We start from the raw sequence: 11,245 nt of genomic DNA on the forward strand, positions 1-11,245 counted from the left end.
GGATAGAGGGCATATACCTCAATATCATCAAAACCATCTATGAAAAACCCAATGCAATTATCATTCTCAATGGAGAAAAACTGAAATCTTTTCCACTAAGGTCAGGAACACGGCAGGGATGTCCATTATCACCACTGCTATTCAACATAGTACTAGAAGTCCTAGCCTCAGCAATCAGACACAAAAGGAAATTAAAGGCATCCAAATCCGTAAAGAAGAAGTCAAATTATCACTCTTCGCAGATGATATGATACTCTTTGTGAAAAACCCAAAAGTCTCCACACCAAAACTGCTAGAACTTATACAGGAATTCAGTAAAGTGTCAGGATATAAGATAAATTCACAGAAATCAGTTGCATTTCTCTACACCAACAACAAGACAGAAGAAAGAGAAATTAAGGAGTCAATCCCATTTACAATTGCACCCCAAACCATAAGATACCTAGGAATAAACCTAACCAATGAGGCATAGAATCTATTTTCAGAAAACTATAAAGTACTCATGAAAGAAATTGAGGAAGACACAAAGAAATGGAAAAATGTTCCATGCTCCTGGATTGGAAGAATAAATATTGTGAAAATGTCTATGCTACCTAAAGCAATCTACATATTTAATGCAATTCCTGTCAAAGTACCATCCATCTTTTTCAAAGAAATGGAACAAATAATTCTAAAATTTATATGGAACCAGAAAAGACCTCGAATAGCCAAAGGGATATTGAAAAACAAAGCCAAAGTTGGTGGCATCACAATTCCGGACTTCAAGCTTTATTACAAAGCTGTCATCATCAAGACAGCATGTTACTGGCACAAAAACAGACACATAGACCAATGGAACAGAATAGAGAGCCCAGAAATAGACCCTCAACTCTATTGTCAACTAATCTTTGACAAAGCAGGAAAGAATGTCCAATGGAAAAAAGACAGCCTCTTCAATAAATGGTGTTGGGAAAATTGGACAGCCACGTGCAGAAAAATGAAATTGGACCATTTCCTTACACCACACACAAAAATAGATTCAAAATGGATTAAGGACCTCAATGTGAGAAAGGAGTCCATCAAAATCCTTGAGGAGAACACAGGCAGCTACCTCTTCGACCTCAGCCGCAGCAACATCTTCCTAGGAACATCGCCAAAGGCAAGGGAAGCAAGAGCAAAAATGAATTTTGGGATTTCATCAAAATCAAAAGCTTTTGCACAGCAAAGGAAACAGTTAACAAAACCAAAAGAAAACTGACAGAATGGGAGAAGATATTTGCAAACGACATATCACATAAAGGACTAGTTTCCAATATCTATAAAGAACTTAACAAACTCAACACCCAAAGAACAAATAATCCAATCAAGAAATGGGCAGAAGACATGAACAGACGTTTCTGCAAAGAAGACATCGAGATGGCCAACAGACACATGAAAAAGTGCTCCATATCACTCGGCATCAGGGAAATACAAATCAAAACCACAATGAGATATCACCTCACACCAGTCAGAATGGCTAAAATCAACAAGTCAGGAAATGACATATGCTGGCGAGGATGCGGAGAAAGGGGAACCCTCCTACACTGTTGGTGGGAATGCAAGCTGGTGCAACCACTCTGGAAAACAGCATGGAGGTTCCTCAAAATGTTGAAAATAGAACTGCCCTATGACCCAGCAATTGCACTACTGGGAATTTACCCTAAAGATACAAACGTAGTGATCCAAAGGGGCACGTGCACCCGAATGTTTATAGCAGCAATGTCCACAATAGCCAAACTATGGAAAGAACCTAGATGTCCATCAACAGATGAATGGATCAAGAAGATGTGGTATATATACACAATGGAATACTATGCAGCCATCAAAAGAAACGAAATCTTGCCATTTGCGACAACATGGATGGAACTAGAGCATATCATGCTTAGCGAAATAAGTCAAGCGGAGAAAGACAATTATCATATGATCTCCCTGATATGAGGAAGTGGTGATGCAACATGGGGGCTTCATTGGGTAGGAGAAGATTCCATGAAACAAGATGGGATAGGGAGGGAGACAAACCATAAGTGACTCTTAATATCACGAAACAAACTGTGGGTTGCTGGGGGGAGGGGGGTTGGGAGATAGGGGTGTATGGTTATGGACATTGGGGAGGGTATGTGCTTTTGGGTAAATTGGAAGGGGAGATGAAGCATGAGAGACTATGGACTCTGAAAAACAATCTGAGGGGTTTGAAGTGGCGGGGGTGTGGTTGGTTGGGGTACCAGGTGGTGGGTATTATAGAGGGCACAGCTTGCATGGAGCACTGGGTGTGGTGAAAAAATAATGAATACTGTTTTTCTGAAAATAAATAAATTGGAAAATAATAAAGAACTAATTCCTATTCTCCTGAAACTGTTCCAAAATATAGAAATTGAAGGAAAACTCCCAAACTCATTTTATGAGGCCAACATCACCTTGATCCCAAAACCAGACAAGGATCCCATCAAAAAAGAGAGCTATAGACCAATATCCTTGATGAACACAGATGCGAAAATTCTCACCAAAATACTAGCCAATAGGATTCAACAGTACATTAAAAGGATTATTCACCACGACCAAGTGGGATTTAACCCAGGGCTGCAAGGTTGGTTCAACATCCGCAAATCAATCAATGTGATACAATACATTAATAAAAGAAAGAACAAGAACCATATGATACTCTCAAAAGATGCTGAAAAAGCATTTGACAAAGTACAGCATCCCTTCCTGTTCAAAACCCTTCAAAGTGTAGGGATAGAGGGCACAAACCTCAATATCATCAAAGCCATCTATGAAAACCCCACTGTAAATATCATTCTCAATGGAGAAAAACTGAAAGCTTTTCCACTAAGGTCAGGAACACGGCAGGGATGTCCATTATCACCACTGCTAAACAACATAGTACTAGAAGTCCTAGCCTCAGCAATCAGACAACAAAAGGAAATTAAATGCATCCAAATCGGCAAAGGAGAAGTCAAATTATCACTCTTCGCAGATGATATGATACTCTATGTGGAAAACCCAAAAGACTCCACTCCAAAACTGCTAGAACTTGTAAAGAATTCAGTAAAGTGTCAGGATATAAGATAAATGCACAGAAATCAGTTGCATTTCTCTACACCAACAACAAGACAGAAGAAAGAGAAATTAAGGAGTCAATCCCATTTACAATTGCACCCCAAACCATAAGATACCTAGGAATAAACCTAACCAAAGGGGCTAAGAATCTATACTCAGAAAACTATAAAGTACTCATGAAAGAAATTGAGGAAGACACAAAGAAATGGAAAAATGTTCCATGCTCCTGGATTGGAAGAATAAATATTGTGAAAATGTCTATGCTGCCTAAAGCAATCTACACATTTAATGCAATTCCTATCAAAGTACCATCCATCTTTTTCAAAGAAATGGAACAAATAATTCTAAAATTTATATGGAACTAGAAAAGACCTCGAATAGCCAAAGGGATATTGAAAAACAAAGCCAAAGTTGGTGGCATCACAATTCCGGACTTCAAGCTTTATTACAAAGCTGTCATCATCAAGACAGCATGTTACTGGCACAAAAACAGACACATAGACCAATGGAACAGAATAGAGAGCCCAGAAATAGACCCTCAACTCTATTGTCAACTAATCTTTGACAAAGCAGGAAAGAATGTCCAATAGAAAAAGACAGCCTCTTCAATAAATGGTGTTGGGAAAATTGGACAGCCACGTGCAGAAAAATGAAATTGGACCATTTCCTTACACCACACACAAAAATAGATTCAAAATGGATTAAGGACCTCAATGTGAGAAAGGAATCCATCAAAATCCTTGAGGAGAACACAGGCAGCAACCTCTTCGACCTCAGCCGCAGCAACATCTTCCTAGGAACATCGCCAAAGGCAAGGGAAGCAAGGGCAAAAATGAACTTTTGGGATTTCATCAAAATCAAAAGCTTTTGCACAGCAAAGGAAACAGTTAACAAAACCAAAAGAAAACTGACAGAATGGGAGAAGATATTTGCAAACGACATATCACATAAAGGACTAGTTTCCAATATCTATAAAGAACTTAACAAACTCAACACCCAAAGAACAAATAATCCAATCAAGAAATGGGCAGAGGACATGAACAGACGTTTCTGCAAAGAAGACATCCGGATGGCCAACAGACACATGAAAAAGTGCTCCATATCACTCGGCATCAGGGAAATACAAATCAAAACCACAATGAGATATCACCTCACACCAGTCAGAATGGCTAAAATCAACAAGTCAGGAAATGACATATGCTGGCGAGGATGCGGAGAAAGGGGAACCCTCCTATACTGTTGGTGGGAATGCAAGCTGGTGCAACCACTCTGGAAAACAGCATGGAGGTTCCTCAAAATGCTGAAAATAGAACTGCCCTATGACCCAGCAATTGCACTACTGGGTATTTACCCTAAAGATACAAACGTAGTGATCCAAAGGAGCATGTGAACCCGAATGTTTATAGCAGCAATGTCCACAATAGCCAAACTATGGAAAGAACCTAGATGTCCATCAACAGATGAATGGATCAAGAAGATGTGGTATATATACACAATGGAATACTATGCAGCCATCAAAAGAAACGAAATCTTGCCATTTGTGATAACATGGATGGAACTAGAGCGTATCATGCTTAGCGAAATAAGTCAAGCAGAGAAAGACAACTATCATATGATCTCCCTGATATGAGGAAGTGGTGATGCAACATGAGGGCTTAAGTGGGTAGGAGAAGAATCCATGAAACAAGATGGGATAGGGAGGGAGACAAACCATAAGTGACTCTTAATCTCACGAAACAAACTGTGTGTTTCTGGGGGGAGGGGGGTTAGGAGAAGGGGGGTAGGGTTATGGACATTGGGGAGGGTATGTGCTTTTGGGTAAATTGGAAGGGGAGATGAAGCATGAGAGACTATGGACTCTGAAAAACAATCTGAGGGGTTTGAAGTGGCGGGGGTGTGGGAGGTTGGGGTACCAGGTGGTGGGTATCATAGAGGGCACAGCTTGCATGGAGCACTGGGTGTGTTGAAAAAATAATGAATACTGTTTTTCTGAAAATAAATAAATTGGGGGAAAAAAAAAAGAATGGCGGCCTAGGGGCATGGCAAGCCCCATATGCAGACGCTTGGTCCAGTCACTGACAGGCCTTACTTGAGGACAGGACTCACGCTTAGGGTCACAATGCGTGTTTGTGCCCAATGCAGCTCTCAAGCATGGCTGGGGCCTCATGGGCCATAATGGTTTCTCTTACAGTGAACGTTGGAAAACATGCCTACCACTAGGGTTCTTGCCACGGGGAAGGAGGAGTTTGATTTCTGCATCACATTCACCCCTGGGCCTTGATTGGAGTTAAGGTCTAGCTTGTGAAGCCTGAAAAACGAGGTTGGGAAGAGATGACGATATAAGGCCATGGTCAGGTCCGATGTGCTCAGTGTGTGGCCAGCTGTCTGGGTGCTAGTTGGGAAGTCCGGGCTCAGCCTGTGTCAGACAGGGCATTAGTGCTCAGGGTAGACTGTATAATTGGGGTACAGTAGAGTGGCGTGCAGGTTGATCCTATTTGGGGTTTCTGGGTAGCCCCATAGGGCAACGTTCATCTTCTGGAATGCAGGCAGAGTGCTGCATTGTGGTTCCAGAATTGCCATCCTGAGGGCTTGTGGGCCAGGAGTGTGAAGACAAAGTCTGAGAACACAAGCTAGGCATAAGTTTCAGGGCGAGGGCACGGCAGGCACACGCTGCAGAGCTGAATCGGGATCTCTTCATCTGAAGTCAGGGCGAGTATCAGACGTAGGCTCAGTTTGGAGTTTCTGTCCATGATGGCCCCTTCATGAAGGGGGCGGGACATCACGAGGCCATGGAGGTTTTCCCACGATGGGAGTTGTGAGATTCTCCAAACCGCAAGGATTCCTTCTGCAGGACAATTAAGACCTGCTGAATGGCTCCAGGACATCCCATAGGGATGACTCCAGAGCAGAGTTCTAAGAATGGATGCCTGGGCTGCCCACCTAGCATTCCAGTTGTCTCCTTGTGATAATACAGGTTCAGTCTGCTGGCTCTGGAGGAGCAACCGAGTGCACTGAGCTGAAATGGACTCTCCTTTGCATGGTTCATAATATGGGTTTGTGTCCATGGGGACCTTGGAATGGGGCGGTGGCACCAGGGTCCTGAAGGTTTCTACTAACCAGAGGTTTTGACACAGCTCTCGCGTGCACGTTTCTCATATGGAGACGAGATTTGTTCTGATGGGTCCCGCAGTAAAGCTCCATATGTGGCTATTAGAAACCAGGCCGCTGAGGAGAGATGTCTGGAAACCAAAGCAATAGATCTGATGAGGTCCTAGGGGGCTGTCCTGTTCAATCTCCTTCTCTGCGGACATCTGTCTCCGAGTCTGAGTGGAGGTAGTTGCTCAGCTGGTGGCAGATAGCCTCTGTTTGTCCCGGGTGGCCTACACTCTTAGGATAGCCTTGGGGACGTTGGAGGTTTCACCTAATTTGTTCTGATTGGTGCCACCCCGACATTCCATGGCCATCGTTGACACAAAATCCAGACAAAATCCTGAGCAAGCACCTCACACTCGCCCTTTGTTCATATCCCGAAGAGTTCTCATGATCTGTAGATCAGGACTGCCATACCCATGTCCCCAAACCTAAGCTGAGTTGCAGTTTTCAGACTACTGTCCCCACAGCCCTGGCCACACACCCTTCAGGATGGGGCACCTTGTGCCAAACCTCAGGACTGTTCCTGCCCTCTTCAAGGGAATTCTGCCCATTCCATTGGCCAAGCTGTACAAATTAAGAGAAACCTCCAAAGTCCTCAGGGCCATTCCAATAGGGTAGGCCACCTGGGACAAACAGGGGCGATCCGACACAAGCTGAGCAGCTAGCTCCACACAGACTCGGAGAGAGATGTCCACAGAGAAAAAGATTGAACAGTACAGGTCCCTAGGCTGTAATCAGACCCATTGTATTGGTTTCCAGGCATCGCTCCTTAGAGGCATGGTGTCCAATACCAGCATATTGGGGTTTCTAGAGGCAGCCATCAGAACAAATCTCGTCTCCACATTGGAAACGTAACCTTTGGATCTCTGTCAAAACCTCTGGTTGGGAAATTCCTTCAGGGTCCCGGATCCACCGCCCCATTCCAAGGTCTCCATGGACACAAACGCACAATATGACCCATGCTCACTCAGTGTGAGCCCTGTCCTCAAGTAATGCCTCTCAGTGACTGTACAATGAGCTAGCATATGGGGCTTGCCTTGCCCCTAGGCCCCCATTCAAAACCAGCATTCAGGTTGTCCAGTCACCCATCCCCAAGGCTCTCCTCTGGAATCCGTCTTTTGGTGGGACACTTAAGGTAAAAAAAAAAAAAAAAAAAAAAAACCAAAAAAAAAAAACAAAAAAAAACAGAGATTATGCTGAGTGAAATAAGTCAAGCAGAGAGAGTCAATTATCATATGGTTTCACTTATTTGTGGAGCATAACAAATATCATGGAGGACAAGGGGTGTTAAAGAGGAGAAGAGAGTTGGGGTAAATTGGAAGGGGAGGTGAATCATGAGAGACTATGGACTCTGAAAAACAATCTGAAGGGTTTGAAGTGGCGGGGGTGTGAGAGGTTGGGGTACCAAGTGGTGGGTATTATAGAGGGCATGGATTGCATGGGCACTGGGTGTGGTGAAAAAATAATGAATACTGTTTTCCTGAAAATAAATAAATTAAAAAAAAAAAAAAACAGAAAGAACTCCTCCCACCCTAAAGAACAACAACTAACTCTTGGGATCGGGACAAATTGCCAGAGAGGGATACACCTACATAGCCAATGAAGCCACCTCAACATTCAATGGCTAACATTGACACAAAACCCAGAGAAAAAAGCTGATGAAGCACTGCACATTCGCCCTTTGTTCATATCATGAAGAGTTCTCACCATCTGTAGATTGTGCCTGTCATACCTATGTCCCCAAACCTAAGCCAAGTTTGTGTTTTCAGACTTCTGTCCCCACATCCCTGGCCCACACACCCTCCAGGATGGAGCCCCTGGAGCCACACCTCAGGTGTGTGCCTGTCCTCTCCACATGAATTCTGCCCATTACATTCGCCCCAACACTACAGATTAGGAGAAGCCTCCAAAGACTCCGAGGCCATCCCAATACTGTGGGCCACCAGGGACAAAGAGGGGTGATCTGACATAATCTTAGCAACTACCTCCCCTCAGACTGGTAGATAGATGTCCCCAGAGAAGATTGAACCAGACACGCACTTAGGCCCTAATCAGATTCGTTGCTTTGGTTTCCAGGCATCTCTCCTCAGAAGCCTGGTTTCCCATGCCAGCATATGGGATTTCCTGAGGTACCAATCAGTAAAAATGTCCTCTCCAAATGGGAAACTTGCTCTTCGGAGCTGTGTCAAAATCTCCACTTAGGAGAATCCATCAAGGCCTTATAGTCACTGCCCCATTACAAGGTCTCCATGGACACAAACCCACATTATGACCCATCCTCCGGAGAGCCCATTTCAACTCAGTCCACTCGGTTGCTCCCCCACAGGCAGCAGGTCGAACCTACCTTGTCACTAGCAGATAATTGGAATGTGAGATGGGCTGCCCACCAATCCATCCTTAGATCCCTGCTCTGGAATTGTTCTCTTTGGGACGTCTTGGAGTCATCCAACAGTCTGAACAGTCCCACAGAAGGAATCCTTGCAGTTTGTAACATCTCAAAACTCCCATCATGGGAGTACCTCCATGGCCTCGTGAGATCCTCCCCTTCATGAATGGGCCAACATGGACGGAAACTCCAACCTGAGCCAACGTCTGATCCTCGCCCTGACTTCAGATGCACGAGATCTCAATTCAGCTCTGCACAGTGTTCCTGCCATGCCCTTGCCCCAAAACCTAAGCCTAGCTTGTATTCTCAGACTTCCATCCTCACACTCCTGACCCACAAGACGTCCAGTTTGGGAATTCTGGAGCCACACTGCAGCACTCTGCCTGCCCTCCAGAAGAAAAACGTTGCCATCGGGGCTAGCCAGAAACCCCAACTGAGGATCAACTTACACGCCACTCGACTGTACCCTGATTTTACTGTCTATCCATTGCAATAATGCCCAGTCTGACAGACCCTGAGCCCGGACCTCCTGACTGAAACCCAGACAGCTGACCGCACACTGAGCACATTGGACCCACCAAGGCCTTAGGTCTTCATCTCTTCCCAACCTCGGTTTTCTAGCTTCAGAACCTAGACCTTATCTCCAATCACTTCCCAGGGGCGAGGGTAATGCAGATATCAGTACTCTGCCTTCCCCATGGCCAGAAACGTTGTGGTTGGCATGTTGTCCAACGATCAGTGTAGGAGAAACCAGAGTGGCCCATGAGGCTCTGCCCATGCTTGAGTGCCACGTTTAGCACAGACACGAATTGTAACCCTCAGTGTGATCCCTTTCCTCAAGTAATACCTCTCATTGGCTGGAACAAGAGCCCGCATATGGTGCTTTCATGCCCCTTGGCCCCCAATCTTAACCAAAGGTCAGGTTGTCCAGTCGACCCTCTCCAGGGCTCTGTTCTGGAATCCCTCTTTTGATGAGACTCCTGAGGTGAAAAAATAGGAAGGACTCATCCCATCCAGAATTACACCAAACTCTTGGGATTGGGCCAAATGCCCAGAAAGGCAGACTCTTCCATGGCCCATGAGGACACCTCGACATTGCACGGCCATCGGTGACACAAAATCCTGAGAGAGAAGCCTGAGTAAGTGCCTCACAGTTGCTCTTTGTTCATATCCCAAATAGTTCTCCTCATGGTCTGTAGATCGGGCCTGCCATACCTATGTCCCGAAACCTAAGCTGAGTTTGTGTTTTCAGACATCTGTCCGCACAGACCTGGCTCACACACCCTCCAGGCTGGGGCCCCTAAAGCCACAACTCAGGACTGTGCCTTCCCTCTCCAAGGGAATTCTGCCCATTCCATTGGCCAAACCTTAAAGATTAGGAGAAACCTCCAAAGTCCCCGAGGCAATCCCAATAGTGTAGGCTGACTGGGCGAAACAGGGGTGATCAGACACCAGAGGAGCAACTACCTCCACTCAAACCAAAGGACAGATTTCCCCAGAGAAATAGATTGAACTGGACAAGCCCCTAAGCGCTAACTGAATCCATAGCTATGGTTTCCAGGCATCTCTCCTCAGAGGTCTGGTTTTCAATACCAGCATATGGGAGTCTCCTGAGGCACCAATCAGAACAAATCTCATCTCCATCTGGGAAACTTAATCTTTGGATTGTCGTAAAACCGCCTTTTAGGAGAAACCTTTAGTGCCCCGGTGTCACCGCCCCATTCCAAGGTCTCCATGGACACAAACTAACATTAGGACCTATACACAGGAGATTCCATTTCATCTCAGACCCCTTGGTTGCTCCCCCAGAGGCAACAGATCGAACATGTCTTGTCGAGAAGATACAATAGGAATGCGAGACAGGTTGCCCAGGCATCCATCCTTAGAACCCTGCTCTGGAGTCATTCCTTATGGGAGGTACTGGAGCCATTCAACAGCTCTCAATTGTGCCGCAGAAGGAATCCTTGTGGTTTGGAGATTCTCACAACTCCCATAGAAGGAAAACCTCCATGGCCTCGTGATGCCCCGCCCCCTTCATAAAGGGGACATCATGGACAGAAACTCCCACCTGAGCCTACGTCTGATCCTTGCCCTGACTTGGATGCACAAGATCTCGATTCAGCTCTGCAATGTGTGCCTGCCGTGCCCCCACCCCGAAACCTATGCCTAGCTTGTGTTCTCAGATTTCCGTCCTCACACTCCTGGCCCATAAGCCCTCCTGTTTGGTAATTCCGGAGCCACAATGCAGCACGCTGCTTGCCCTCCAGAAGAAAAACATTGCTTTATGGGGCTACCCAGAAACCACAAATGAGGGTCAACCTGCACGCCAGTTGACTCTACCCCAATTATACAGTCTAGCCTGGGCACTAATTCCCTGTCTGATGCAGCTTGATGCCAAACCTCCCGACCGACACCCAGACAGCTGTCCTCACACTGAGCATATTGGACCTGCCATGGCCTTAGGTCGTCCTCTCTTCCCAACCTTGGTTTTCTGGTTCAGAACCTAGACCTTATCTCCCATCTCTGCCCAGGGGTGAACGTGATGAGTAAATCAGAACTGCTCCTTCCCCATGGCAAGAAACCTTGTGGTGGGCATGTTGTCCAACGTTCAGTGTAGGATAAATCAGCATC

The sequence above is a fragment of the Neovison vison genome, chromosome 4 (genome assembly GCF_020171115.1).
Source record: "Neovison vison isolate M4711 chromosome 4, ASM_NN_V1, whole genome shotgun sequence".
In the NCBI taxonomy this organism is placed as follows: domain Eukaryota; kingdom Metazoa; phylum Chordata; class Mammalia; order Carnivora; family Mustelidae; genus Neogale; species Neogale vison.